General features: G+C 42.7%; 1 long non-coding RNA gene across 12 annotated transcripts in view; it reads left to right on the top strand.

Annotated features, from left to right (window-relative positions):
- Positions 1–26,584, top strand: part of LOC102165006 (uncharacterized) — a 307,376-nt gene extending 280,792 nt beyond the window's left edge. For 10 of the 12 annotated variants that reach the window (XR_014834123.1, XR_014834133.1, XR_014834125.1 and 7 more), the window contains 3 exons: positions 12,024–12,120; positions 17,877–17,979; positions 21,772–24,764. This is a non-coding gene — a long non-coding RNA (uncharacterized LOC102165006). Of the gene's footprint in view, positions 1–12,023; positions 12,121–17,876; positions 17,980–21,771 lie in introns of all 12 variants that reach the window. The other 2 variants (XR_014834130.1, XR_014834126.1) reach the window with 2 other exon arrangements.
- The last annotated feature ends 582 nt before the right edge of the window (positions 26,585–27,166 follow it).

The following is a 27,166-nucleotide window of genomic DNA, read 5'->3' as shown; positions in this document are numbered from 1 at the left end:
CCCACGGGAAGCATGTATGGTGATTCAGTCCTTTAATTTAATCCTGTCCTTACGGAGCCCAACAAAGATCGTATTCCTAAGCTCTGGCCTTGGCTGACACGCTGCTGGATGAAAATAGTGAGGTTCCTGCAGTAGTCTCCTGAAGATAGCACAAAGCATAGAAGAATAAAAGAGTATTTCAGAAGTCAGGTCATTGTTCCAGAACAGTGAGAATTCTGCTCTTAAGTGAAATGGCTTCTTGGTTCTCCTGCAGGAGCCCTGAAAAGAACTAAAAGCCAAGTCCTAAGGAGGTCCCTATCAGAGAACGCATCTTCATTGCTGGTGGGGGAAAAAACTCAAATAGGACAGGCTAGGGAGTGATATCAGTATTCCAGATCTGTCACTCTGTGCCCTTAGACTTTGCAGATGCTCAGGAGATTATGTGTACGTGGAGTTCCGGTCCGGGAATGATTTACCTGCAGCAGCCTGACCAGCTCTGTTGAACAGAGTCGGCTGTATTTTCGAGGGCTGGGAAGATGACGTGATATTGCCCATATTTATCACGGAGAGGAGACACAGTTGCAAGCAGCAGTTCTGAGGTCTGTGGACCCGGTCAGGAATGTGTGCTGCTTTCTGATGTCTGCGTTAAACTCGGCAAGCATTTTTTAGGGATTTTTTAACTCTCTGTTGCATGTTTCTATCTACCTGCCTTCCTTAACCTGTACACACTCGTGCACACATTCTTACACCCTGCAGAGGGATTCCTGTACGAAGGATCCCTTCTTTGACGGTTCAGGGGGAAATCCCTTCGACAGGGACAATGCGGGTGAAAACCTCACTCTTCTTATTTGAAAAACACATGAGGCCTCAACTCCTCCAGGGGTAGATTGGCAGGATGCAGTCTGCAACCTAGTTTTTGTTTGTGTTTTGTTTTATTTTTAGCAATCAGAGAGAAGTCTTCTGATTTTTCTCGGTGATTACTTAAAACCTCACGAAGAGGTCTGGTCCACTGTCCTCAGAGACTGATTCTAAGCACCATAAACCCAAGGACTTGATGCCTGTCATCTGCTCTTACTCATTTATTTTACACATTCATTTTTTTATTTACTCACTCATTCAACAAATATTTTTTGACAGCTACATTATGCAAAGCTCTGGGCCAAGCATTAGGCAGAATTATCTGTATTTCACAGATTCTGAGACATGCCTTTTTCAGCATTTTAATGTCTGAATTCAGGATATTGCCATGGTACTGCTTTTTTTCTCTTTCTTAGTGGCACCAAAAACAGTTCCACATCTTACAATCACTGGCTTTTTAGATTTTATGGAATACCACATTATCCAAGACCTCTCTGATTTCACCAAAAGAAGGAATATGCAGGAGTTCCCGTCGTGGCGCAGCAGTTAACGAATCCAACTAGGAACCATGAGGTTGCGGGTTCGGTCCCTGCCCTTGCTCAGTGGGTTAACGATCCGGTGTTGCCGTGAGCTGTGGTGTAGGTGGCAGACGCGGCTCGGATCCCGCGTTGCTGTGGCTCTGGCGTAGGCCGGTGGCTACAGCTCCGATTCGACCCCTAGCCTGGGAACCTCCATATGCTGCAGGAGTGGCCCAAGAAATGGCAAAAAGACAAAAAAAAAAAAAAAAAGAAGAAAGAATATGCAGAATAAAACTTACAAACCAGCAGCCTTTTCACTGTCATCAGCTTTTGAAGATGATCGGTGTGTTTCATTTATTCATATTCTCCCTGGCCTTGAAAACATATCATAACTTTATATGGATTATCTATTGTTATTCTGTAGTTTTTTGAATTCACAGGTGATTTTTTTTTTTTTATTGCCATAGTGTATGTGGAGAGGGTGGTGGTGTTTTATACCAAAAAACTCATTTGGAAATTGATTCTTGATCCATTGTTAAGCCATAATTTTAGGAGACTGTTTCTTAGGATGTCTTACCTATATGCCAGTAGAAACTAGTTAGATATATTTTTAATCAAGCAAAGAAAATTCTTCTGGTGTTTTATCCATCCAAACTTTTATAGAGTCGCTGTGATACATTGCAAAGTGCTGTTGGAGGGCAGAAACCATGGGATATTATTTTTGCCTTCAAGAGATTTACAGTTTAAACGGGAGGAGAACCTGTAAACTATGAATGCTCAGATAAGGATGAAATGAGTCCTCTAACCACGACCCAGGGACATCTACATGAGAGCCACATCACACCACAGCATCACACTAACCTTTCAGTATAGCACAATGAAGGCTGCTTCCCCCTTCCTCAGAAATTTGGCTCTGTTAGAGAAAAAGACCGCAGGTGGGCCCCCAAAGAGTGTCCCAAAGCCGCCCTTCCATTGCTTTTAAAGACTAACTGCCATTGCCTGGGGGATGGCAGGGACCATGTATTTTGAAAGTTTTACAATCAGCCAAAATTTCCAGGCCTCATATAACTGCTATCATTGGGTTCCACCCAAATGTAGGTCCTGTCATTATTGCGTTTACCCCCATTCTCCTTCCGTGATGAGCTGCCCTTTTTCTTCCCCACTCAGCCCCTCCCAAACCTTTGAATTGCCTTCAAGATTCTTCATCTTTGGAGTTCCCGTCGTGGCTCAGTGGTTAGCAAACCCAACTAGTATCCATGAGGATGCACTTTCAATCCCTAGCCTGGGAACTTCCTTACACCATGGGTGTGGCCCTAAAACGACAAAAAAAAAAAAAAAAAAAATTCTTGTAGATCCTAAAAAATAACTTTTGCTGTGGCATGGAAGAAGGAGAACGAAAGGAAAAGATAGCTTCTCTTCTTGAGTATGTAAGTGTAATAACGGAAAGAAGTTGGGGGGCCCCCACAATAAGGAAATGATATCTCAGAGTGCTGAGAAAATTCAGCTCTGGGGTTTCCCTCTAGGATGTATTGTCTGAGAGAATGCATCTCCACCTGACCTTTGCCCCAGCACATGTGACAGCTGAGAGTCACGTGAATGACGGAAGGCTGGGGCTTAGTCAATTTACCTGAATTCTCAGAACCTTGACTTTCAAGCTACCTTTCTCTCCTACTTGGTGTGCAAGAGATTAAAAGGGAAGTTAGTAAAAAGATTGTATTAAATCCACTCTAACTTATGGGGCTATGTGTGAATCACTAGCAAATTTTCGGTTTTATTTTTAGCAAGAGATTTCTTGAGACAAACCAGTTTGTAGATGCCCCAACACCACGGGCAGCCCCTACCCAGCACACCCTCCACCAGTTTGCCTGTCACTCCCTGTCTCCACCCTCAATTCAGACCCAGAAGTCAGAGTCCAAAGTAACAGGAACTCTTCCCTCAGCAAGTACCCAAAATGGTCCCACATCTTTTAACTCATAAAATACCCCTAAGGCCTATAAACAAAAGAAAAAGTAGAAGTATTACTAATTTTAAAAAGAAAGTCACCCATTCTAAATATGTTCATCTTATTGAAAAATACCACACATAAACAAAAACCTGTATTTCTAGTATGCCCAGGTTTATGAAGACTGATTTTCAGACCCTCAAATCCTAGGGATTGAGCCTTTAATAATTTGGGGGAAATGAATTGGCCCAGCGCCCTTCTCCCAGTGAAATGGAGGTGGCTATGTTGCAACATAATTTTCTCACCTTCCCAGCCAAGAGATCCCTTACCCATATACTGCACATTGGTGGACACTAGGAAAGGTGCCTGATTTAGCAAATAAAAGTACACGATACCTGGCTGTATCTGAATTTCAGTTAGACAACAAATAATTTTGGAGTAAGTCCATGTCAGATGTAACACTTGGAACATACACGTTCTAAAATTATTTGCTTATACGAATTGTGAGTTGAATTGGGTGTTTGTATTTTATCTGGCAATCTTATCACTAAAAACTATTGCTTGGGATTCACCAAGCACTTTTATATCCACTATTTATTCTGGTCAAAGGAATTGGAAGTAATAAATACCTAGTAATGGCAGCAGTTCCAGTATTGGGCAGTCTATCAAAAGAAAAGGACTTGGGACTTCTTAGCATCTCAGAAATCATCATACAGGCACAATCCAACTTGCCAGTGAGAAAGGAGACCAGCCATAGTTATAAGGCGGGGAAGAGAGGCAGCCCTCAACAAAGTAAAAGATCCAAGGAAAGACTATTAAAGCTGTTTTCCATTACAGGTTATTACGAGATTTTAGATATTGTTCCCTGTGTTATGCACTATACCCTTGTTGCTTATCTATTTTATATACTGCATAACTGAATCACTTTGCTCCAAGCCTGAAACTCACACGATATTGTAAATCAACTCTACTTCCATTTAAAAATAAATAAAAAGAAAACAAAAGATCCAACGGGAATGGAGCCTCTTCTAGAGACCACGGCAGACACTATGTGCTGGGCTTCCCAGTGCCCCCCGAAAGCGGTGCTGTGGTTACACCCCCGGGCCTCCACGGAAAATGGACAACGAGGCCTGGTTCGGTGCTTTAGAAACTAAAACATTCTGACAGAGGAACCCAACTGATTTTTCAGCTTCCTTCCTTTGCATCTCAGCTCAGGACTTTCACACAGCTCTCATAAAGGCGAGGCAAATATTTATAGATAGAAAATGGTAACAAGTGCCTTGATAAGCTCAAAGAAACAGTTAAATCTGTGTGTGGATCATTTAATCACAGTATCTGGAGTATATAAACATGGCACATATTATCTCCCCCCTTTTTTTGTGGCCTCAAAATTCGATCCAAGTCTGGGAGTTGAAAAGTCCCATTTTGTGTAATCAGGTTCTGGTTGAACATGATTGCTGAATTATTTTAAATTGAAGACACATGTCTAGAGGCTGAGCTGTATGTATTATTTCAGGATGGTGTCCTTTAGGTCTTATCCACAGGGGCTATCTTCAACTTTTGCCACATTCAATGCATTCTTTATACATCAGTATTTGCAAAATGGTGAATCATATGCAAGGGAAAATTGGAGGGAATATGGTACTCGTTAAAGGGTGATTTTTTGAAATTATCTTGAATGCATTATTCAGACCTGTTTTCAGTCTCCCCTGCTAAGGGTCCCAGTGCTAGCTGGGAAATTTTCTGGAAAAAAAAAAAAAAGAATATTTTAAAAACAATAGCCATGCATAAATAAATAAAATCCTGTAGTTGTGCAAGATCTTTTGCCAAGTTAGGGCTTTGAAAACTTTACAACTGAAGCAACATTTACTTTAACTCCTTGTCAGCCCTAAACACTTTAAGTGTCTTAATTGCAGATCCAAATTGTTGCCACTGCCACGGGCTTTTCCCTTTGAGTGTATTTGTCCCTGAACCGAGGCTCTTGTCAGACTTCACCTCACAAGGGCAGCCAGTTGATTTTGTAAATTGTTGCATCATGTCAAGGTTTCCTGCCCTGATTTGAAGGTGGCTGGCTCTCTGTGAGTGTTGGGTTTAGGGAAATCTAATGCTAATCAGTCCGGGGGCCCAGCCACCCCAGACATCCCTCCATTCCAAAGATGTCCTCCATGCTAAGAGCTGGGGCGTCTGTTGCATGTTCGTTTTAACAGCTTTACTGATGTATGATTTTCATACAATAAAATTCACTCAGAGTATATAATTCAATGGTTTTAGTAAATTTTTGGAGTTATGCAACCACAGCGTACTTTGAAAATTATCTCATCACCACAAAAGAAACCCTGTGTCCATTTGCAGTCACTCCATATTCCCACCTCCAGCCCTCAGCAATCGCAGATCTGCTTTGGGCCTTCTATAGATTTGCCTTTTCTGGACATTTCTATAAATGGAATTATACAATAGGTGATTTTTTTTTTCTTGCCTGGCTTCTCTGACTTGGCATAAACCTGTTGTGGTTCATCCACATTTCAGCGGGTACAGTACTTTGTGTTGTTGGCGAATATTCCGTCGTCTAGATAGACCCCCTTTGTTCCTCCCAGTTGTCAGTTGACAGGCATTAGGTTGCTTTCACTTGACAGTTAAGAAAAATGCAGCTGTAAACATTCGTGTACAAACAGGCATTTTAAAATGAATTTGATGTGGAATTGTTAGTGTCATTCACAGTAAGATGTTGGATTTACTTTTTTACTTTTTTTAAGAGGTTATCCATGCTTTTGTTAAAGCTGTCTATGGGAGCATTCCAGAATTAAGTAGACTTCAGAGTGCTTTAAGAAATAGTATGTATCAGAGTGGGGACCATAGCGATTCCTAGATATGAAGTGGTTAAGAATAACTTGGAAGTGACCTTCAGAGTGGCCTCAGCACCTTGCATGCCAGTCTCACTCCCTGAGAGTTTAAAGAGCTCAGAGCCACACATGCCAGCCGCACAGCCCTTCCTCCTGGCAGCCCCAGCACAAGATGCCTGATTTCGGAAAATCCTGCTGACTTGAATAACATGGAGGCTACTCAGAGAGAAGTCAAGTTGGAAGTGGCAGGGAGGTGAACAGGTCACAACACGGGAACAAAGTTGTCAGGCTGTGTTTATTTCATGCCTTCAAAGACTCCTGCAACTGATGGAGATCCTAGCAATTCTGTCATCTGGGCATGAGCGGTGGACATGGTGGGGAAGCAGCTGTATCAAAAAGTGCCCTCTCACGTTGCCCCCAAATCACCCATCTCGAGCCATGAAAAACCCATGTCATGAGACGTCCTTTCCCCAGAATCATCACAGAGAGCAGGCATACGAGAAGCAATATGGTTTACGGATCATGATACTGATCAAAGACAAAGCCAGGGTTTTTGTCCTGGTTTGTCACTAACCCCCTCTGTGGCCTTGGCCAGGTCACTGACCTCTCTGGGCCTGTAAAATGACCGAGTTGAGATGCCACGATTCTTGCCTAAGGTTTTTTCCTACTTCCAATATTCTAGTTCTCTTATGACTTTGAAAAGTTATACTTCCGAAACTCACATTTAAAAGTTAAACCAATATCATCCTGTTAGCAATCAACTTCCTGATATCAAGAGGCAGGATCTGGAACAGCAACTGGTGAATAATTAGCACTTGGAACACGATCTTTAAAAATGCCACATAGCGTCCCAGTGGCACCCCAACCTTATTTTGCAAATAGGAATATTGTTGTTGATTTTTCTGCATATTCTCTGGCAAGTCATTTAGCTTCTTTGTGTCAGAGTTGGGAATTGAACCAACATTTTAGGGCTTCCAGACCTTTATTGTCTCAATTAATCTAGATTGCCTGGGAGCACAGAAAATAATCATTCAAGAATTTGTGTAAAATAATCCACCATTAAAAAAGAATCTCGGATTCACTGGCCAAGTGAATTTTTTCATGGTTTAGTTCTTATTGGAATGGTGGGATAGTCCTGGAGAAAGAGGTTGGGGGGTGGTTACAATTTGACAATAAGGAGTCGGGCTTTTTCTCTCAAGAATAAAGAATGCCAGCACACCTCTGCTCCCTGTTCCTTGGTTGCCTGTATTTTCTCTCTTGCCCGCGGAGCTATCTGACGTCTCTTGCCCAGCCTCTCAGACAAAAAGCCAGCTCCTGAAGCCTTATTACTGCTTCCATTAGGACTTTTTTCAATACATGCCTTAATGGAGGACAGTAGTCTCTGCCCACTTCCCCATGGCAAGAACTAGCCAAGGGGTTCACAGGAATGCCCGCTCCTTTCAACTTATGCTGAGCATTCCAGAGCCCTGGAATTCTGACTGTTCTCCAAAGCCAGTGACCAGCTTGGTAATGAAAGAAATCTGGGGACAGATGGAATGAAATTGAAATCACATCGTCCCTACCCTCTCCCAAGTGCTGGCCTGTTGTTTTGGCAAATCTCCACAAAGCTCCATGGCACTCATGCTGGTCTGATGGGGGGCTGCCTCTTAAATGTGGAAGCCTGAACATCAAGGCTGATGGCACGGTGGCACATTAAAGAGGAAATTGCATTAATGTCATGTGGTCCCTTCACAACAGTCAGAACTGCACGTAAATGTGAAGACGTCCATGTGCCACCAGCCAAATGAGGAGGTCTCTTTTCACTTATAGGCCCATCTGTTGTTGAAAAATAACCATGTATTAGTGAGGAGCCATTCTGTGTCGGAAAAGGAGCTCAGTCTTTGAGATAAAAACGGCTGCAAATATTCTTCTTTCTGATGTTCATCTTTGAATTTAGCCTAGAGGCGCTCTTACAAAGGCACCTGAGACAACTGCACAGCTCGTGGGAAGATACCGACATCCTCCCTTGAGCTGCTGTAGATGTCTGATAACAACTCTTTGCTTCACCTCTTCAATTTGTAGAAGAGGGGCGATGAGTGTCCACGTTATGAACCAAAGTTTAACGGCTCAGGCTGAATTGCCATGTGCTGCTGAAGACACTGAGTGGGGCGTAGAAGGAAGTGACAGGAGGAAGAAGGGCGCCTTGGTGTACCCTAGATGGATGGCATAGATTCACAGCTCAGTCCAGGTGATGCTGGTTCCACTTCTTCCAATCGCCAACTTTCAGAAATACCGTCAACAGGGCATAGAGCACCGGTGAAGATGTTTTGGTTGGTGCGAACTCCTGGCCTGACGATGTGAGTTTATTTTCATAGTCAAAAATTTTATTTCCTCCTCAAATACTTCAAAACAGTGCAAATGTTGTATAAGTCTATAAACATAAAAGTACTTTAAATTCTTTGAACAAAGGATTTTTAAGAATATACAAAATGACAGTACATTCCTCCAAGCTCTTACAAAAAGCAAATACAATTTATTAAAATATGCATGTTGTATTCTATCCCATTGTCCTTCCAAAAGGAGGGAGGAAAGCATGGAATTTGAGTTTGATAGTTTGTCTTTAAAAACTCCTACTCCTAAAGACAAAAACAAACAAACAAAAAAATAAAAAAATTCCTACTCCACCTATTATTGAATGGTTTCAAAAAGAGTCTGAGCATTTTTACTTATAAAAATCAGTGAGAAAAAAGATGTGTATATGTAGGTATAACTGGGTCACTTTTCTGTACAGTAGAAAATTGACAGAACACTGTAAACCAACTATAATGGGAAAAATAAGATCTTTTTTTAAAAAAAGGGGATGGGACTGCAAGGGGAAAACATGTCAGTATTTTAAAATATTGACCCACTTAGAATAAAATGTTTCTTTTAACCAGAAAACAATATAAAAAGCAGCATAGTAACAGGAGCAATTATTATTGTTACTATTATAGCAACTTTATTTAAAGGATTATTGTCAAAATGAAATGTTACATGCTTTTTAAATTGGAAAGCCCTTATTGAAAGTTAATTATCTATAGAGGAAAAAAAAAATAGCAAATTCACCAAAGCATCTGGAAAAGGTTTGTTTTTCACATGAGTTATTCCTCATGTAGATACAGAAAATATTGAGATAAGAAATGATCTAGTTGGAATAACTTCCTTATCTGCAGATTTCTTTTTCCAGTTATGTCTCCAAAACTTCCTCTCTTCTTGAATGTAGTTCTATATGCTTTATAAACAGGGAGAAATTGCTGTCAAGAACTCAAAATTGTGTCAGAGAAAATCCTCCTTCCATCTCGTATCTCTTCAAACGCCCTTTCCTTGGAGCTCACACACATTTTCCTGGCAAGATGCTCGTTATTTAGAAGTTACTTTGCGATTGCCTCCAACTTCTGCTTGCCTGCAGGTTTAACTCTGCTTTTATTTAAGGATATGGGAAGACCTTTGAAGAATGAAAAATTGGAATCAATTGTGGATAAACTCCCGGAGCGGCACCAGCAAACTTAAGCTTGGACAATATTGTCTTCGTCGTGGCAGATTGTAATGATTCATCACTTTCTCCTCCCATTATTGTTAGAAATACTGCAGTCCCGAGTTTCTAAATTAATAAGAGCCCATATTGACAGCACAGTATTCCTTTAATAACGTATTGCAGACATAGTCTCACTTTATGAACATATATTGATTACATTCCTAAACGGATGACAGTACTGCATTTCTACCCATAGAGTCAGAATTATCTATGTCTCTGTAAATTGGGAGTATCATGAGGATTTCTTTGGTTAATTCAGAGGGAGAAAGTAAAAAGGGCCAGGGGACAGGAGATAAGAGGTATGATAGGCAAAAGAAAGACACCCTTACACTTGGAGAAAAGAAGTCTGTTGTTTAGCTCTGTCTCCTTAAAGTCATAACACCGTCAAAACTCTGAAAATCGTAGTCTGGATTGCGTTGGGCATCACATGGACAAACCAATTAGACGTTCATTAAAATCTTCCTTTTCTGGGCATTCCCATCATGGCTCAGCAGTTAACAAACTTGACTAGTATTCATAAGGACATGGGTTTGATCCCTGGCCTCACTCAGTGGGTTAAGGATCTGGCGTTGCTGTGGCTGTGGTGTAGCCAAAAGCTACCCCTCCAATTCGAGCCCTAGCCTGGGAACCTCTATGTGCCATGGCGCAGCCCTAAAAAGGCAAAATCAAATCAAATCAAATCTTCGTTTTCACCTAGATGTTATAGCGATAAGCAGCTAGGCTTAGCAGTCCTGCCGCCAAGCATTCGGAGCCTTTTCCGGAGGGAGACGGTCAAGAAGACTTTTGAAATTCTGATAAAGCTTCCTCTTCCGGGATAAAAATAAATACCAGATTTTGTCCAGCTATTTCCAGGCATTTTATGGATTGCATGGATTCCATATGCCCATATCTGAAGTATCTTCTGAATTTACCCCTTTCTTAGTTATTTTTCACATGATTAATGGATGTTAACAATAGAGAATCTCTTGACGTAGGAAACCGTGTGTTATGAACAGTATGTGATATTATTTATGTGACTAATAGCATTGATAAATAGTACGATCATATATGATAGATAGTAAATATTTGTTTCCAAACCTTTTTAGTCCCGAAAAGACAGCAGATGATAAAGACATCATCCTTTTATTAATCTTTCAATATTGTCAAGTTAAAAAAAATAAAACTGCTTTCTGGAAAAGATTCCCCAACCCCTTGCTTTCCAGAAAAGAGTCTGTATCTTTTCATCTATTTATGTAACAGTCAGTCATCACTGCAACAGATCTCTTTCTTAAATAAGAAACAACCTGAGAGAAAAATCAACCCGAGAGAAAATACCAATTAGAGGAATCCTAGATAAAGAAAGAGCCGAAAAATATAGTAACTCCTTTTTATGGAAAATGGGTCAGGACTAAAGCTCTTCCATAAGAAAGAAATTCTTCATACGATTGAAACTTTCATTTTATTTTTAAAGTACAGTATTCTATTACTTTTGAATAATGATGGAAGATTTAATATGCTACTGTTTCATCCCCATTTTACTGAGAATTGATACACCACAACTCTTTTATAAGATACGTTAAAAACACATGAAGATTTTCAAATTTTATCAAAAGCTTTTATTTCATTAAATTCACTTTTTAAAGAGATGTTATCTTAATCAGAAACAAATATTTGCATAAATTCATACTCTTCTTTGTTAACAATTCTCAAAACAGTTTCTTAATATAAAAAATCAAAAGCATCTTATAGTCAAGTTAAACTTCAAAATTAATTTCAAACAGTTGAAAATTATAAAAAGGCATATTTTGGTTTCCTCAATAACATCACCAAGTGAATTATAATATTAAAATACCTAGGTCAAGGACTTTATGCCACAAAGCCCCCTCGTGTTATGTCCTAAAGAATCAAAAAAGAAAATAATTATATACAGGCAGATTATATAGCTAAGAATATTGTATACTGTACTTTAAATCTAGTCTCCAAAGTGGCTGCTTTATATAAGAAAATAGCCCACAAAACATAAAATTTATAAGTGGACTGTTGTGCATTTGTAGAGTGAATGTTTCATTTTCAGAATTACAGATATATAAAAATCATACGTCTCTGCTGGTGAAAGACTAGTAAACGTTCACATGTTCTGTAAAAACTTAAATGCTAGAGGCCAATACTCACAAAATTTAATGATCTTTCTGCTAATAAAAGCTAACTTCTTTTTTAAAAAAAGAATAAAGAAAAGCAAAGCATATAGATCTTAAGTGCTGTATTTGCAAGTTTTCAAAAAAAGGAGTGTGCATGAAATTACTTATTTTGTATTTTTATTTTCTCATATTTATTAAAATTCATTCTATTCACAGGAGTAAGTGGAAATATGAAATAAATACTGATGCGCCTGCCCCATCTGGTCACACAGTGCTTTGAAGAAAGGCCCTTCCTTTGGGGAAAATGACAAAGGTAAAATAAGAACAGAACTATTTTTAAAATGTTTATTTAAGTAAAGAAAGAAAAAAGGGAGGGTGGGCAAAAAAGTCTGGAACAACCCACTTTTTTTCAAGTATGTTTTTTGCCATTAAACTTGAGGCCGTTATGGTTGCTTGATCAATATCCGCAGCGTACGCCTTACGAATGAGTTACATCCTAGGTTTCTCTTCTGTTACTTGGAACTCAGCACATCTCTGAGAATCAAATGTTCCACTGGGTAGATTCCCTGGCTGGCTCACAAAATTCAAAACAATCCACAGGTCAGCTTGCTGCATATGTGAGTAGTGTTTAAGTGGCAATCAAACCTCAGGGAAAATACTTTCTATAGAAAAATGCACTCCAGACCCCATCTCGGGTTTTCAGAAGTACTTCTACTGCTGGGACCTTCTGCTTCTACTGCTTCAATCCCAGGCGTGGCTGGGGATTGAAGGAGGCGGGAAGGACAGGGAAGGGTTCATCTTAACCACTGTGAACTCCTAAACCCTCTAGTATAGTTTAAAAAGATAAATTACAACTCTCCGGCAAATCTACAATGAACTCGTGTCTAAGATTTTATTAACTCATTAATTAGCCAACAAGTCGGGTGTTACCACAGGGTCAAAGAATTCGGGAAACCACACATACATGGATTATAAGGAATGCTGAGATGAATTTACACAGAACTGCAAACGGCTCTATCCATATGGCAATGATCTGGTACATTATACCAGACCCAATTACTTTGCTTTTTTACAGGTAGGAATCATTTTCACTATTATCAGTGGTCTACAAATTCAGAATTACAAAGAAACTTAAAAGCAGTGAAAGGTGGATGACCACAATAGTGCATTACACAGGACATGCTGTTACTTGTCTCAACCGTTTAAAGCGTTTCACGGTCATTCCCGGCAATATTATAACACCAGTCCTTTCAGGTCTCTCCCGTCCCTGACACTGTAGATTGGGCAGGAAATACTGAATTCCAGACAGCAGTTCGCACACTGTCTGTTAACAAAGCCTATACCAGGGCTGTCCAGTAGAAATATAATGCAAGCCAAAATGTGGCCAGATATGACATTTTTAGTTTTCTCAAAAGCACTGCAGGGGAGCTGCCACCTTCAAATACCACTTTAAAAAAGAAATCACATACAATTAATTTTAGTGAAATGTTCAAATGAACACGGGCAAAATATTATTGCAACATTAAATCAGATGGAAGAAGTATTGATAAGGTATTTTACAGTCTTTCTCAAATTCTGTCTTCAAACCCAGTGTATGTTCTGCACTTACAGCACATCTTGACTCAGACGAGCCGCATTTCAGATGTTTTACTAGCCACATGCAGCCCGTGGCTACCGTAGCACAGGGCTACATAAATCAAATATTCATGAGCTAGCTACGTTTTGCATTTCTTGAAATATTAATTAAAATATTTAGGTCTGTCCCAGCCCTTCCATGCCCATTCCATTATTTTCAAGGTAGCTGAATTCACAGATTTTCCTCATGTGGGATTGAAGCATGACCAGCGCCCAAGGAAACTAATTTGAAATTTGTCTTGTGTGGCCCCACGAATTTTCTCATCTGCAGTCTGCACCATTGGCTTTTCCACAGGGGACCATTCTTACCCCTGTGATGTGAGAAGGAGACAGCAGTAGCACCCTGGGACATGGCAGGAACCGTAACAGTAGACATCGTGTTGCTTTGTCTGTCACCTGCGTACGACAGCGCCCATCAAAAACATTAACTTTTCCATTTTCATGTCGCCCTTGTGGGGTAAGGCGAGGGGGGACATTTCTCATAATCCCTCCTTCACTGCAGAAAGACAAAAGACATTTTCCCCTGGGAGTGTAGGTAGGGTAGCTAAGGTCTAGCCGCTCGGCATCTTGTACATTGCACAGGCCTCCGCTGGGCGCAGAGAGACCCAGCTCAGTGTGCTGCCCCTAGACGGGAAAACGGGCCCTCCCACGGCAGGGCCACCGGAGCGTCGTGCCAGGGGCCACACAACATCCCCAGTGCCAGGCAGGGACTGAGGAAGAAGGAAACCAAGGGCAGCCTCTGCTCTGCTGCTGAGCCAAGGCAGGGAGGGCGCGGTGAACCCCCGTTTAAGCCAGTGTGTTCAGAATCTGTGCATTGATTTACGTGCTTCGTGGGTCCCTTTCTCCACAGGGATTTCTGAGAAAAGGCTGAAAGTCCCAGGGTCAGACAACCCACTAGGATCCCTGATTAAACAACCAACCAACCAAAAGCCACTTTCTTTCAGACAGTTTTGGGGGACACTTGGAATTCTTCTTTTCCTGGTGTAGTTCTGGTGTTTTATATAATTTGAGCTCAGGAAATAAGTCGTACTGCTGTGTGTGTGTGTGTCTGTGTGTGTGTGTGTCTGTGTGTGTGTGTGTGTGTCTGTGTGTGTGAGAGAGACAACAGCTAAAGACTACCCTGAGATCCAACATCTTTCCTCCTCCTCATTTTCTTAGGACCTCAGGGACTTAAATCAGTGCTCCAGAAACCAGTGGCCCCAAAATACCAGGCAAATCCTTCATACCCTCTCGTGAACTTTCAGGAGCCATTATGCTCCCCACCCATTCCATCCACTGTTTTGACTCTGGTGGCCACCGTTTGCAGTTGTCACTTCCTCTGTCTGAATGGCACTCTTACCCTGGTGACAGTCACCCCATTCAACTGACAGCGTTGGTCTGTATTTCACATTAGCTGCGCAATAATAACCTATTGAAGGACTAGGCCCTATAGTGTTTGTGTAAGGAGGGGAACCATTAAGAAAAGACTACATTGCTGAATTCAAGAAGGGGGCTATTTCTTTCCTACTATAAACAGAAGTGATTATAAAACCAGAACCCAGAAAGCGTTCCTCGCCCTCCGCGTCGGCGTGAGGGGTTTCGTCTCTGCGAAGGTCTGGGCTCGGAGCGCCGACTTCTCCCGGTTTTTCCTGCATATTCCAGGGAGGGGGTAGAAACCAAAGCGAACAAAGTGCCCCCAAAGGACCCTCTCTTCCTCCAGAAAGCTTCTGTTTTTAATTCTCTGCAGCTTTTAGAACAGTGGCATGGGAAGGTTTCAGCAGTCTGTGGTGGAAGAGAATTCCTGCGTTCTCTAAGGACACCCGCTTTAGATAATCCCCGCTGGCAGCGGGACCTGGGGGCCAGGCTGGGCAAAGGGGTTTTGCTGGCAGTTTCTTTTCGGCACATTCCGTCATCTCAGAGTAACTCAGCAACTGCGTTTCCCCCTCCACGCGGGAGTCGAACGCATGTTTGGAGCGGGTGGCGAAATGTACCTACGTTTCCTTCTGAGGGTCTGTCCCGCTGGTGCTTGGCGCTTTGCGTGGGTGCTCTGCTCGATGTTGCCCCGGGGAGCCCTGAGCTCTCTAGGCGTTCTCCCAATCGCCCTACCTCCAGCCCGCAGGGTGGCGGCAAGTGGCGAGCCCAGCTTTCTTGACAAGTGGGGAAACGGAGCAGATGCATAGAACATGGCAAGTAGTTTTCCCAAAAGCACGACGGGGAATGCGAGCCGCAAAAGTAAACGTTCTTTTGTGGTTCTGTCTGGTTTGTGGCCTCGCGGCTTCTCTCACAAACACACATTGCAGGGTGTCTTCCCACAGGCATCAGATGTGCGTTTGTTGTCCAGCCGCCAAGACATTCGCTGGGCAGACAGTTCTTAAACTTGGCCGCATACGGGTACGCGCGCTCCCAGAAGCCTGCTCTGCTCCCACGTTGGTCTCCTGAGGTTGAAGCAGCCCTGGACACCCCTGAACACAGGGACCACAAGGAAGAGCAGGACTTCTGAGAATTTCCTCTGGTTCATCCCAGGCTGCCTTTGCAGAGCTGACTGTGCACCCGCAGGGCTCCCTTTCAGAAAGGCATATTTAAGGTGACTGGCCGTAGAAAGTACTAGACCCAAATAACCTCTCAGGGTTCTTAAGGACAGGACTTGAAGCTTGGGAAGCAAGCGCCAAATGAGCTGCAGGCGTGAAGGTGACGAGAAGGGCTCCAACGTAGTGGGAGCAAAGCTGCCCAGATTTCAAAGCGAGTTCTACCTCCTAATGTTACAGCCATTAAATCAAGAATTTAATTCTTTAGCCAAAATGCCCTATTTCCTAATAGAGTTCTCACTTGGCAAAAGCTGCTTATAAATATCTCCCACTCTTTCCTCTTCTCTCCAGCTTTCAGAGCGCAACCCAAGGCCATTTTATATTAAATAAAGAACGAAGCAGTAGAAACCAAAAGAACTAATGTGTCTGGGCTCATCTCTTGTCCCATCATTTTATATCAACTTTGAATCCAAGAAAGCCGAATAGTAATTTAGCCATGAACCTGCCGCATACACTGGGGGAGATTTGAAGCATGTGTTTTCAATTCATTTACACTTGACTCATCATAATAGGTTGCTTTTTTTTTTTTTTTTTTAGTGCTATTTGATGTTTAAGAAAATACTTCAGCCTTTTAAAATAAGCCTTTTAGAGTTTTCTCCATTCACGGCAGGACACTGCAGAGGGCTGAGAGAACAGGAACTTGAGAGCAGGAAAGTTCAGGGACAGTTCGAAATTCAGAGCCATGAATCTAGAGAAGGTTCAGAAGTTGGCAAAGTGAACCCTCTCGTCCCTACCCACAAATAATAAATAACAACCCCAACAAGGAAAGGGAGAAAGGGGAAAGCCACTGGAAAGCCATAACTTATCCCGTCTCCAGCCTTACAGCTCTCTCAATAAAGCAGAAGTTCTTCGCAGAACCTAGGTTGTGCTGCCTGCAGGGAGCCAAGATCGTCTTCTGTCATAAATTACCTTGCTGGGGATAAGCTTTCCTCCAGGTCCAACAGACAGGCAGCTCTGCAAGACCCATCACCCGGCTCTGTGCTCCTTAAATTATCCTTCATCTGGTTGTGACATCTGAAAAGCTAGAGGGAGAATCATCACCCCCAAATCTGACCTTCCCATACCACTCGGTCTTTTTTTTTAGTAAAGCACGACACCACGGAGATAGACACAAAAACATTCTATTTGCAAACCAAACTAGAGGGGAAAAGAGCTTTCTGTATACTTCTCCAAATAAATAGGACAATGTTTTCAAACTTGTGCACGCTAAAGACTTTTTTTTCATTGCAAAGTGACCCTAAGTCCTTTTCCCAAACAAAAGAGCCGCAGTGATGCTGATAATCATTAGAGGTGAGGGTGGGAGGGAGCCTTGACTTTTCCCCTTTGTTCCTGCTTTGCAATCAACAGCCTTGCTGTGGCTTTCCAACCGCATTCAGACATGCACGCACACAAACAGACACGTGCACCCTAACATCTGAGGACCTAGAATATTTGAGTAAATGGCTGCAGTACCTTGAAATGTGATCAAGCTTCAAGAGCAGGTACCAGGCCAAGAGAAATAACTCTTATCCATAAAAAGTTCCACAGTAAATCAGTAACTCTTTTCTTCCACATGTCTCCTGACATGTTTCATTTGTCTGCCTTGACAGGATTGTGGCAAGTGGAGCCGACCATCGGCGAAATTAGAATGGGCCTTTGTGGGGAAGGGCTGGACGTGAGGCGTGGGTGGACAGGACGACACAGGGCTACACAGAGTAGGGATCTTGTAAACACCTGTGGGTCAGCTTCATGTGATGGAGGGTCCAAAAGAAGGGAACGGAGATTTCAGACGTTGCAGGTTTAAAATACATCAGGCCAATGGGCAGACACCGGAACAGTCATATCCTCCAAGAGATTTAACTTCTTCTTTTCCTCATTTGCTTCTCCCTAGAATTCGGCCTTCATCATCAATGCTGGAGAATAAGACAGACCTGTTCACTTCCCCTTCGGCATGTGACGTTTGGAACACAGATTTACGTGAGGAGCAGGAAAAGGTACTCTTTGCCACGTCTGCACTGTCTGAACAAGAGGAAGGCAGTGGACTTATTAGTGTCAGGCTGGCTAACCTTGGATCTGGTCAAACAATTTGTTGTGAAGGAAAGAGCTTTTTACCTGGAGAAGGAACACACCTCGACCCAGCCAACAAAATGGCTTTTAAATACCTACACTTGGAATTCCCCTCATGGCTCAGTGGTTAATATACCAGACTATCATCCATGAGGACACAGGTTCAATCCCTGGCCTCACGTAGTGGGTTAAGGAGCCCTGTATTGCTTCGGCTGTGGCACAGGCCGCCGGCTACAGCTCCGATTTGACCCTTAGCCTGGGAGCGTCCACATGCCGCATGTGTGCCCCCCCCAAAAAAAGACCAAATAAATAAATACATACATACCTACACTTTATCTGTTTAGGAAGAAGAGTCGTGGTGGCTAGCTGTGAGGCCCAGCGCTCCTTCCCCTGTACCTGCTGGGAGCACCCTAGTCACTGTAGTGGCTTTGGCATTGAAGGAGAGGAGATTATCTCTAAGTCTTTATCTAAAGTAGATCATTTAATCACACCCTGCAAATAGGCGTAAGCTACCCCGCTTTTGCAGATGAATAAACTGAGATAGGGGCAGAGATCAAGTGTTCATCCCAAAGTTACCCAGTAGTGAGACCTCCGCTCAAATCCAGACCACCCACCCGGCCACCTGCTCATGAGACCAATTCCCGCAGTTAGAGGTGTTTTCAACAAGATTATTTAAGGCCAATGGCTATTCAGTTTCCCATTGGTTTCATATGTATGTGCCTTAGGTCTTTATTTTTTTTGCTCTCCTTTTTTTTTCTTTTTTGATACATGTTTTACGTCAAACACATACATAACATGCATGCGTATCCAGCTCCACAAATTTTCACAAGATGCTTGGAACCAGCATCTGGATCAAGGAACAGATCCTTTCCAGCCCATACGCCTCTCTGGTGCCCTCCTTCAAGTCATTACTTTCCCACCCCCTTTATATTCCTGCCCCCTTTTCACCAGGGCAAGGGGTGTGTGTGGACTCTTTGGCTGTGAGCATGTACTTTAGAAGCAGCCTGTCTGGATTGAAATATCGCTGTACCTTGGGCAAACTGTACATCCTTGGGCAAGTCGTTTCCTCAACTTTAAAATGGGGGTATTAACAGCACCTCCCTGGCAAGGTCGTGGTGAAGGGCACTACACCTAAAGAGTTTCGATCAAGGCAAACAGAAAAGGCTCAGGGTAAGCGCCGAGAAAACAACAGCTATTATTACTGCTGGGACACCTCTCCCCCTCAGAGACTGTCTGTGGAAGACCAAGAAGGTACAAAGCTAGGGAGGCAAAGGAGATGACGTGAGAGAGAGAGGAATTCCAACGAAGTACTCGCTGGCTGTCAGGACGGGAAACAGCCCCATCTCTAGGCTGGGGAGAGGATCAGAGCTGAACAGGTGGAGGAAGAGCTAAGCTAGGCAGCTTTCTAGTCATTTCAGAATCAAGATCTCAGAGTAAAACTATTATTTGAAACCTTATGTATTTTCAGTCTTACTTATGCTTCATGCATGTGTAAATATACCTGCGAAAGACGAGTAAGCCGGAATGTTTTTTGGAAACCTTCCTTGAACTTTCCATGACTCCTGATGGTCCAGAATTGAACACATATTTAAAATTTTCCTACAACAGAAAAAATGAACATGGGACTTCACACACTCATTTCTGCCCAACTCACAATTTCATTCCCAGTACGACTTTTTAGGTAGAATAGATGCAGGCATTTTTCCTTATCACCTTTCTTTATATTTTTTCACCCCCGGAACATTTTTTACCCATTGAATTTAGAACTTCTCAATTGTTCTCCTCCTCCATGTAAATCGAAAGCAAACAGTTAGTTTAAAGCATAGGTTCCAAAAAACCAGAAGCCTGAAAGAAATAAAAACCTACAACTGAGAACTTCCTGGGCAAATTTCCTTTTTTTTTTTTTCCAGCCCAAGGAATGCATTTGCTGAAACATCTACATATTTTATGAAATGCTTCACCATGTTATCAAAATTACAAAAGAAAAGAGAAGATGACTATAAACATATCTCAAGAGATATTAAAAATGACAAGCACATGGTAGCAATTTGACTGTTGAGTTGACTACCGCTAAGAACTAGCACCACTTAGGTGTCCAAGTATGAAATAGATTGAGGCCTGATATATTGATTTGTTAAGTTATAATTAGGTTTAGGAAAACTCAGAATGGACAGGCAAAGAAGCATGAGCATGATTCCATCTGTCTGTCTCTGTCTCTGTCTTTCTCTCTCTTTCTTGTCATTACCCTCCCTCTCTTGCTTCTGTAGTTTTTCTTTTCATGCTTGAGTTTGAAGTAAGCCGACCAGAGATGACTGTTAAACTCTGACACTGTACATTTTCCAACTCTAGACCTTTTTAATGCAGCAGAGATAATGTTACTTACAGAGCTTCTCAACAATGTGGCCCTGGGCTGGCCAGGGCCTCTGTCTGAAAGAACAAAATGCTTCCTTTCTGGGTGGCTGGCTGGGAGCTGGAACAGTACATGATGTTCAAGATAAGGCGGTGGAAGTTCCAAGCACTGAGCTCGTGTGGTGTAACCAAATGAGGTAAAATAAGAAGTGGAAAGGCAGTGCGGAGCTGCCTTGTCCGCAGCACCGTGTCAGAGCCCGCACCCAGGTCTGGAGTCGGACACCGTCTTTCTCAGTCATGCGGGAAGACCTTGCCCTTGCTCCTTAGCTCTGCAGAGAGATGAAGACGAGATGAAGCAGCTTTGTTACCTTTCGGGGGTATCATGGATACCAAAGGGATCATTATAAAGTGATTCTTAATACCCTTGAGCTTGCTTTGAAAGAGAAATTGAATTAATAATTTCTAATCCAGTGGCTGAAGATTGTGTTCACTCATCTCTAAAACCAGGGATTATGGTTTGAGCCCTTGAATCCCTTTTAGACAATTGAGCTTACTCTGAACAGGGTGCTGGCCAACATCTCAGCCACAGCATTTGATCTCTAGACTTGGACTCGGGCAGTCGTCCCCACGGACCACACACCCAACTTCTACCCAGGACAGGCTCTGGGCGTCACAGCCTTCTTCTGAACCTCGGCTTCTTCATCTGTAAGATGGGAAGAGCAAGACTCACTTCATAGTGAGTTCAATGGCCTAAAACCCAATAAAGTATTATTACTGTCTTGGCTTCTCTCGTTTTGCCTTGAATTTTCAGTCTTGTTCCTGGGAGTCCAGCAGGAGCCAGTGATGCCCTGACTTTCTCCTTGGCTCTCCTCCATGGACACAACTTAAATTCTCCCCCTTGGAAGTTAAGGGGCTTCCACCAATGCAAGTCCCACCTGTCTGGCTGAAGCTCATACGGCTCTGATAATCCCATATCAGGGGAAGGGGGTCAAGGTGCAGACTGACCCCAGGCAGGGTGCTGTATCCTGGCTCCACTTTCTGCTCAGTCTCTTGTCTCAAGAAGTCGTTCCTAAGTAATTAAAATGGGCATCTGCTCAGTTCCCAGACACTCCTCTTTGACTCATTCCTTCTGCTGTCTTCTGGGGTGGTGCCCCTCAATTGGTTTTTCAAGTACTCCCTTCAATAAGACACCGCTGCCCGCACACCCCAGTGTATGTTCATGTGCTTATAAATTACAGACTTGTAGTACTCCGAGGATACGTTTTAGCATTCTGAGAACACATACACACCACACAGAAACTGTTTAGAGAATGAGATTAAAAAGCAAATAGAAAAGGGAACTCAAGCATTTTCTTTGTGAACCCCAACAGATCATCTCGGGCTCCTGCTGCTGCTGTCCAGCCTCCCTGGCTCTGTGCGAAGAGTGTCCTCCCAAGGCACCTGGACGTCCCACCTTTGAGAGAGATTTGCACACACCGTGACCCACGAGCAGGTCCTTGGGGCCAGAAGGAGCCTCCACTGTCAGCACAACAGCACCACCGCCAAGTCAGACAGCTTCTTGGGTAAGTGACCTGTGCAGTTGGACAGGACCCCATACTTAGAAGAGCGCTGTGCTTGGTTAAATCGCAGCTGTCACTGTCTTAAAACTCTCCAAAATTTTATCCTTGAACTTGAGAGATCCAGTGGGACAAGGGAGCATGTGACGTAAGAGATATGCTCAGTGAGGGGTGTCCCTGTTGCTTGCTGCCACATTCACATGGAGCTCTGGGATTGCCCCACGAGTATAGCATCCTGGTGGACCCACCACATGTGGGAGGTCAGAAGACTCAACGCAAGTACAAGGTAAGCGTGTTATGGGAGGCATCTGCTTTCCAAGTGTGGTAGAATGTGCAGCAATTGAGTTAGTTTTGTCAAATGCTTCCAGTGTTCTGGTAAGAATTAAATTCATATGCGTGTATGTGCTATGAAATCAAATTACTTAATTACAGTGATCTGCACCCAAGTTAAATGCTTTTATATTTGCATTTAAAACTGGCATTCCACAACATAAAGGTGAGTGGTATAATTCATGCTAATAATGTAAAATTTTTATGTACCCAAAAATGACATCAGACAGCAAATAAAAAATATCATGAGAGACTGGTGGAAGAAAGGAAAACATTCTATATTTTAGCACCTTTAGTCACCTTTTTTCTTGCTTTTTGAACTCGGGGCCTCATATTGGTATTGTACACGTAACAATACCCATTTCCTAATTCATCTCCAAATGATGGACACCCTGTCTCTACCAAGAATGAATCCATCCCACTCCCTTCTCTCACTGGAACAAAGAGAGAAGATTCTCCCTCCATTTTTGCCCTAAGAAAAGATCTGTCCTTCCAAGGGCATGGTTAATACATTCAGTTGATTTCATGATTCAGATTTCATTTGTTCAAAAAATATTTGTGTACTTAGATAGCTAAACTTTAATTAATAAAATGGTCAATATTTGCCCAAGAGAAGAGCTACCTCTTCTACCCTGTTTCTGACATAGCAGAAAATTCCTGCTGAAATGGAGGGATCTCAGTTCAAAGAAACATCACTATTGAAACTCGAGGACAGGGCTCTGGAGCAACTACCCTTCAGCAAACCTCACCCACAGCCAGAAGCTAATGATTTCCAGAGATGGCCACAGCAAAGAATTCACAGGAACATGGGTCATTGTGTCAAGGATCATGTCAAAAAGACAAGGTCACCAGTTCCAAATATTTCAGAGGTGAAAGGTTGTTCTTATAAATACTGCATCCTCCAGATTCAGCACGCCATTGTATGCTCCGTCATAATTTGATGGGCCACCAGCTGTCATTAGCAGGGCCTCCATCCAAGTGAAATTCCTCAGTCTTCACTAGCCAGATGTCACTCTTACATCATGGTTGACAGCTTCTTGCAGGAGTGGACACGGTCAGGTTTTTGCCGCTAGAATCCACTGAATCAGTGGTTCACAAAGTGCAGTTCAGGGGCCCTAGGGATTCTGGAGACCCTTCCTGTGGGTTCATCCGATGAAAAGTATTTTCGTAATAATACCAAAAAGTTATTTTTGTTTTTCACTTTTATTCTCTTGAGTCGACAGTGTGGTTTCCTAAAGGCTATTTTCATTGTTCTGTTGGCTAACAAATGGAATATGTATTCTTGTATTTTAAAACTTTCTCCATTTTTATGTCCAATATGGTTAATATTTGTAAGTATGATCCAGATAAACGTCAGCTCTCTCAGTCATCAATAATTTTTAAGAATGTAAAGGGGCTCTAAGACCAGAAAGTGTGAGAAGGGCTAGACTAAGTGAAGTAGGTATCCACCACCTTTCAGATTTTTTCAGAGATGAGTCTGCTTTCTCCTTACCAAGAAAATTCTTTCCCACAGTCTTAGCAGGTACCAGCGATTCTTATGAGATTGTCATGCCAATGCCGAACAGGCAAACGCTGTGACTCAGCCTTGATCACTTTGACAAACAATGCTAAAGGTATACACCTCTGGACTTTGCAAAGTGACTCTTCATATGACACACTGCAACTATGTTTTGTGTAAGCAATAAGATTTTAAATGTCTTTGCATAAAGTTTTAGTATATATTAATTTTTAATTGCCTTGTGTCCACAAACCAAAAAAAAAAATGTAAATAAATGGCATCTGACAGAGCTGGTACCTGGAAGAGGGAATCTCCACTACTTCCTAAAGAATATCTTCAACACACAGGTAGATACACGCGTGCACACACACACACACACACACACACATACACAATCCTTCATGCACACATATGGTATTTAATGCATACCCGTGACCGAACAACCAATGCTTTTACCTTTTCATGAACTATGAGTCATTCCCCTGCTCCAGAGAGGGTTTTCTGAGCTTCATAAATATTGACCATACTCCCTAAATTCTAACAGGCGATTTCCTTAAATATGAAAGCTGCTTCTCAACTTTACTCTTTATGTTCTATATTCAATCACATGTTGACTACCATGGAAGGAAAAAATATTCCATATAGATGAATACTCCTGATAACCAAAGCTTAGCCACTTCAAGTCCCAAGACATACTTTCATTCATTCATTTATTCATTCAAAAACAATCCTAGACCACAAGCCAGGAATTGTGACCCTCAGAATACAGTGACAAATAAAGCAAAATGTACCCTCAAAATAGTTTACATTCTACTGGATCTTGAATAGAATTTGTTCTAAAATCTATCTGAAATTCCTAAAAAGGGAGGTATGTGAAGAAAATATTAGACATCTGATTTCACTTTTATCTTATTATGTTTTATGATGTAAATGATATACGAGTTTAGTAGCACATGCATAAATTAGAAATAAATAAAAATACACATCTGTTGAAAGTGAGCACCCTTCAAATGTTTACTAATGAGGTGTGCAGTGAAAATAGGTTAGGAATCCAGAGCACATTTTGGGAGGCCTCCTTTTTGAAAAAAAGCCCTCCGTCTGTCATCCTGCTGGACCCTTTCTTGGCCCCTCAGCAGCTGCTTGGGAGTTAATCATAAAATTAGGAGATGCTCTCAGCCGGTGATGCCCTAGACCTCTTCTTTCACAGAAGCAGCAAGACCCAGAACAATATACAGTTCGCCTGAGCCATCGCCCAGTGTGGCGAAGGAGCTGGAGATGTTGCTGAAAGTGTGATTCTGAGTCACCATCCCCGTGGGTGGGGCCTCCTGGAAATGCAGAGTCCTGGGCTGAGGAATTTCCCAGGTCTGCCCTAACAGCAAGGTCCCCAGGACATTTCCAAGCACTCTAGGGGTGGAGAACCCAGGAGAGGGCAGGTGGGTGCGTGGCCAAGGCCTCCGTGGCGCAGGGGCCAGCCTCTCCCCTTGGCACGTGCGGTCGTCTTTGCCGTTGAAGGGAACCGTGGTGTTGGGAGCAGCTGCGCCGCGCTCTTTGACCCGCCGGGCTGTGCATTGCTGATGTTGCTAATTCTGAGGCCGCCTTTCAGGGGCTTGTTTTCCCCTCTCCCTTTGCTGTCAGGCGGTTTGCCGTCATTTCTCGCCGACTTCAGCGTGATCACTACTGGTCTCTCTTCCCTCCTTCCTTGTCCCCCTCTCATTTTCTGCTTTGACTCCGCTGTGGGCTGGGAGACTACACAAATGGGCCTGTTAGGCGTGTGTGTTAATTAAGAGTCAATTAGAGTTAAAGTGCATTGCTTTGTGACTGGTGTTTCCGCTGCTTCCAGCCTGTTTTGCTTCCTTCCTGCGTCTCCACCGAGTTCCAGGAGGCGGATTGAGGGGCGCCTGACCTCCGGATAAGTGGGGCACTAGGATATTTACTTTCTTGTCACATTTCACTGCTGTCAAAGCTCAGAGGGTCTGGCCAGCCCCCCGGGGGAGCCAGTGGGCTTAATAATTCAGGACACCTGGGGCTGACCCGCTCCTCCGACGTTTCTCTGGGCTCAGAGTGATTTACACCAAGAAGGGCTGGGATTCAGGAGGCAGGAGGAAGGGGGCGAGCTCTCCAGGGTGGACCAGGAAGAAGGATCCTCTGAGAAATACGCTAATTTCCAGTTCCAGAAGGGCCTAGGCCTGTCCCCCTCTAATAGCTGCCTGGAATCTCAGCTGTGACACCCACTAGGGTATCTGAATGGGGCTCGTAGAGGTGGGAGGAACGAAGCATGATCATGGGAGGGGTGCCATCTCTAGCCTAGAAGGCATAATCAATAGATTTAACACTCGGGTTCATGCCACACAAAATAATGCTCTTTAAATAATAATAAAAAAACCCTTCAGTGTATAACAGTATCTTTGGAGCCTACGCTTTATTTATCTACGATGCCATTGTTCCATGATGTCAAGACAGTCGTGGAGATCATAAAATTTTCATTCTCATCTTGCAGTGAGAAATGAAAATTAATTGTCCTCACGATGCCGCAGGACCCTGCACCCTCCATTGATTACACATAAATACACAATCTTTTGAATGCAGACAACTCTTTTGTCTTTCCAAAGTTATAAAATGACAAAAGTAAAAACGAAGTGGGAACCCAAAGTCAATGTTATTTTACTTCATGGGGTTCTGTGTTTCTTGTGAGCTAATTTCTTGTTTTTCCCAGGAAAGGTAATAGCTTTAGCTAATAGCCCACATCGGGACATGCATGACTGAAGCTGAAGTGTGTGTTTATTTCAAAAAAAAAAAAAAGGAATTTTGAAAAGAGGCACAAAGCGAAAGGTACTCATATGCAAAGATGGATCATACCGATCCATTTTCAATGCTTAATTACAAATCTGCTCCAACTAATTTCCTTATTGTGCCCACAGCTGCTGTTCTTTTGTCACCAGTTTATTTTTCTTTGAAAATCTGAAAGGCATCAAGGCTGGCCCTGAAAGTCATCAGGAGCAGAACTGGTGTCCCAGATGCCTCATTACTGGTCTCATTTGCCAGCCTGTTTGGTTGTTTATGTCTTGCATTCAAATCATTTATTTTGCTCAGACCCTCTTTTGCTTTGGAAATGGCTTTAGAACACGGGACTGCTTTTATCACTCAACCGTTTGCCTTGCTGGGTAGCGGGAACATCATGGTTTAATCAATATCACAGTTTGCCCGTAATCTCTGGGCAGGCCTTGTTTAGTAAGTATCAAAAAGGGTGGTGCTCCAAAGACTCCTTCACAGTGACCCAGGGGGTCTGAATTTCTCTTTTGGAAAGCAAAAAATGTTGTTCATAGGAAGTCACAGTGATTTTAGAAGATTTCCATCTGTAAATCTCAAGGTCACATGGAATGG

This window comes from Sus scrofa, chromosome 18, assembly GCF_054392235.1.
Source record: "Sus scrofa isolate SSC_HxYL_T2T_F1_AM1 chromosome 18, Sscrofa_HxYL_maternal_Yorkshire_Landrace_v2.0, whole genome shotgun sequence".
Taxonomy (NCBI): Eukaryota; Metazoa; Chordata; class Mammalia; order Artiodactyla; family Suidae; genus Sus; species Sus scrofa.
Note: the sequence above shows the minus strand (reverse complement) of the source record. Positions and strands in the feature narration are given on the sequence as shown.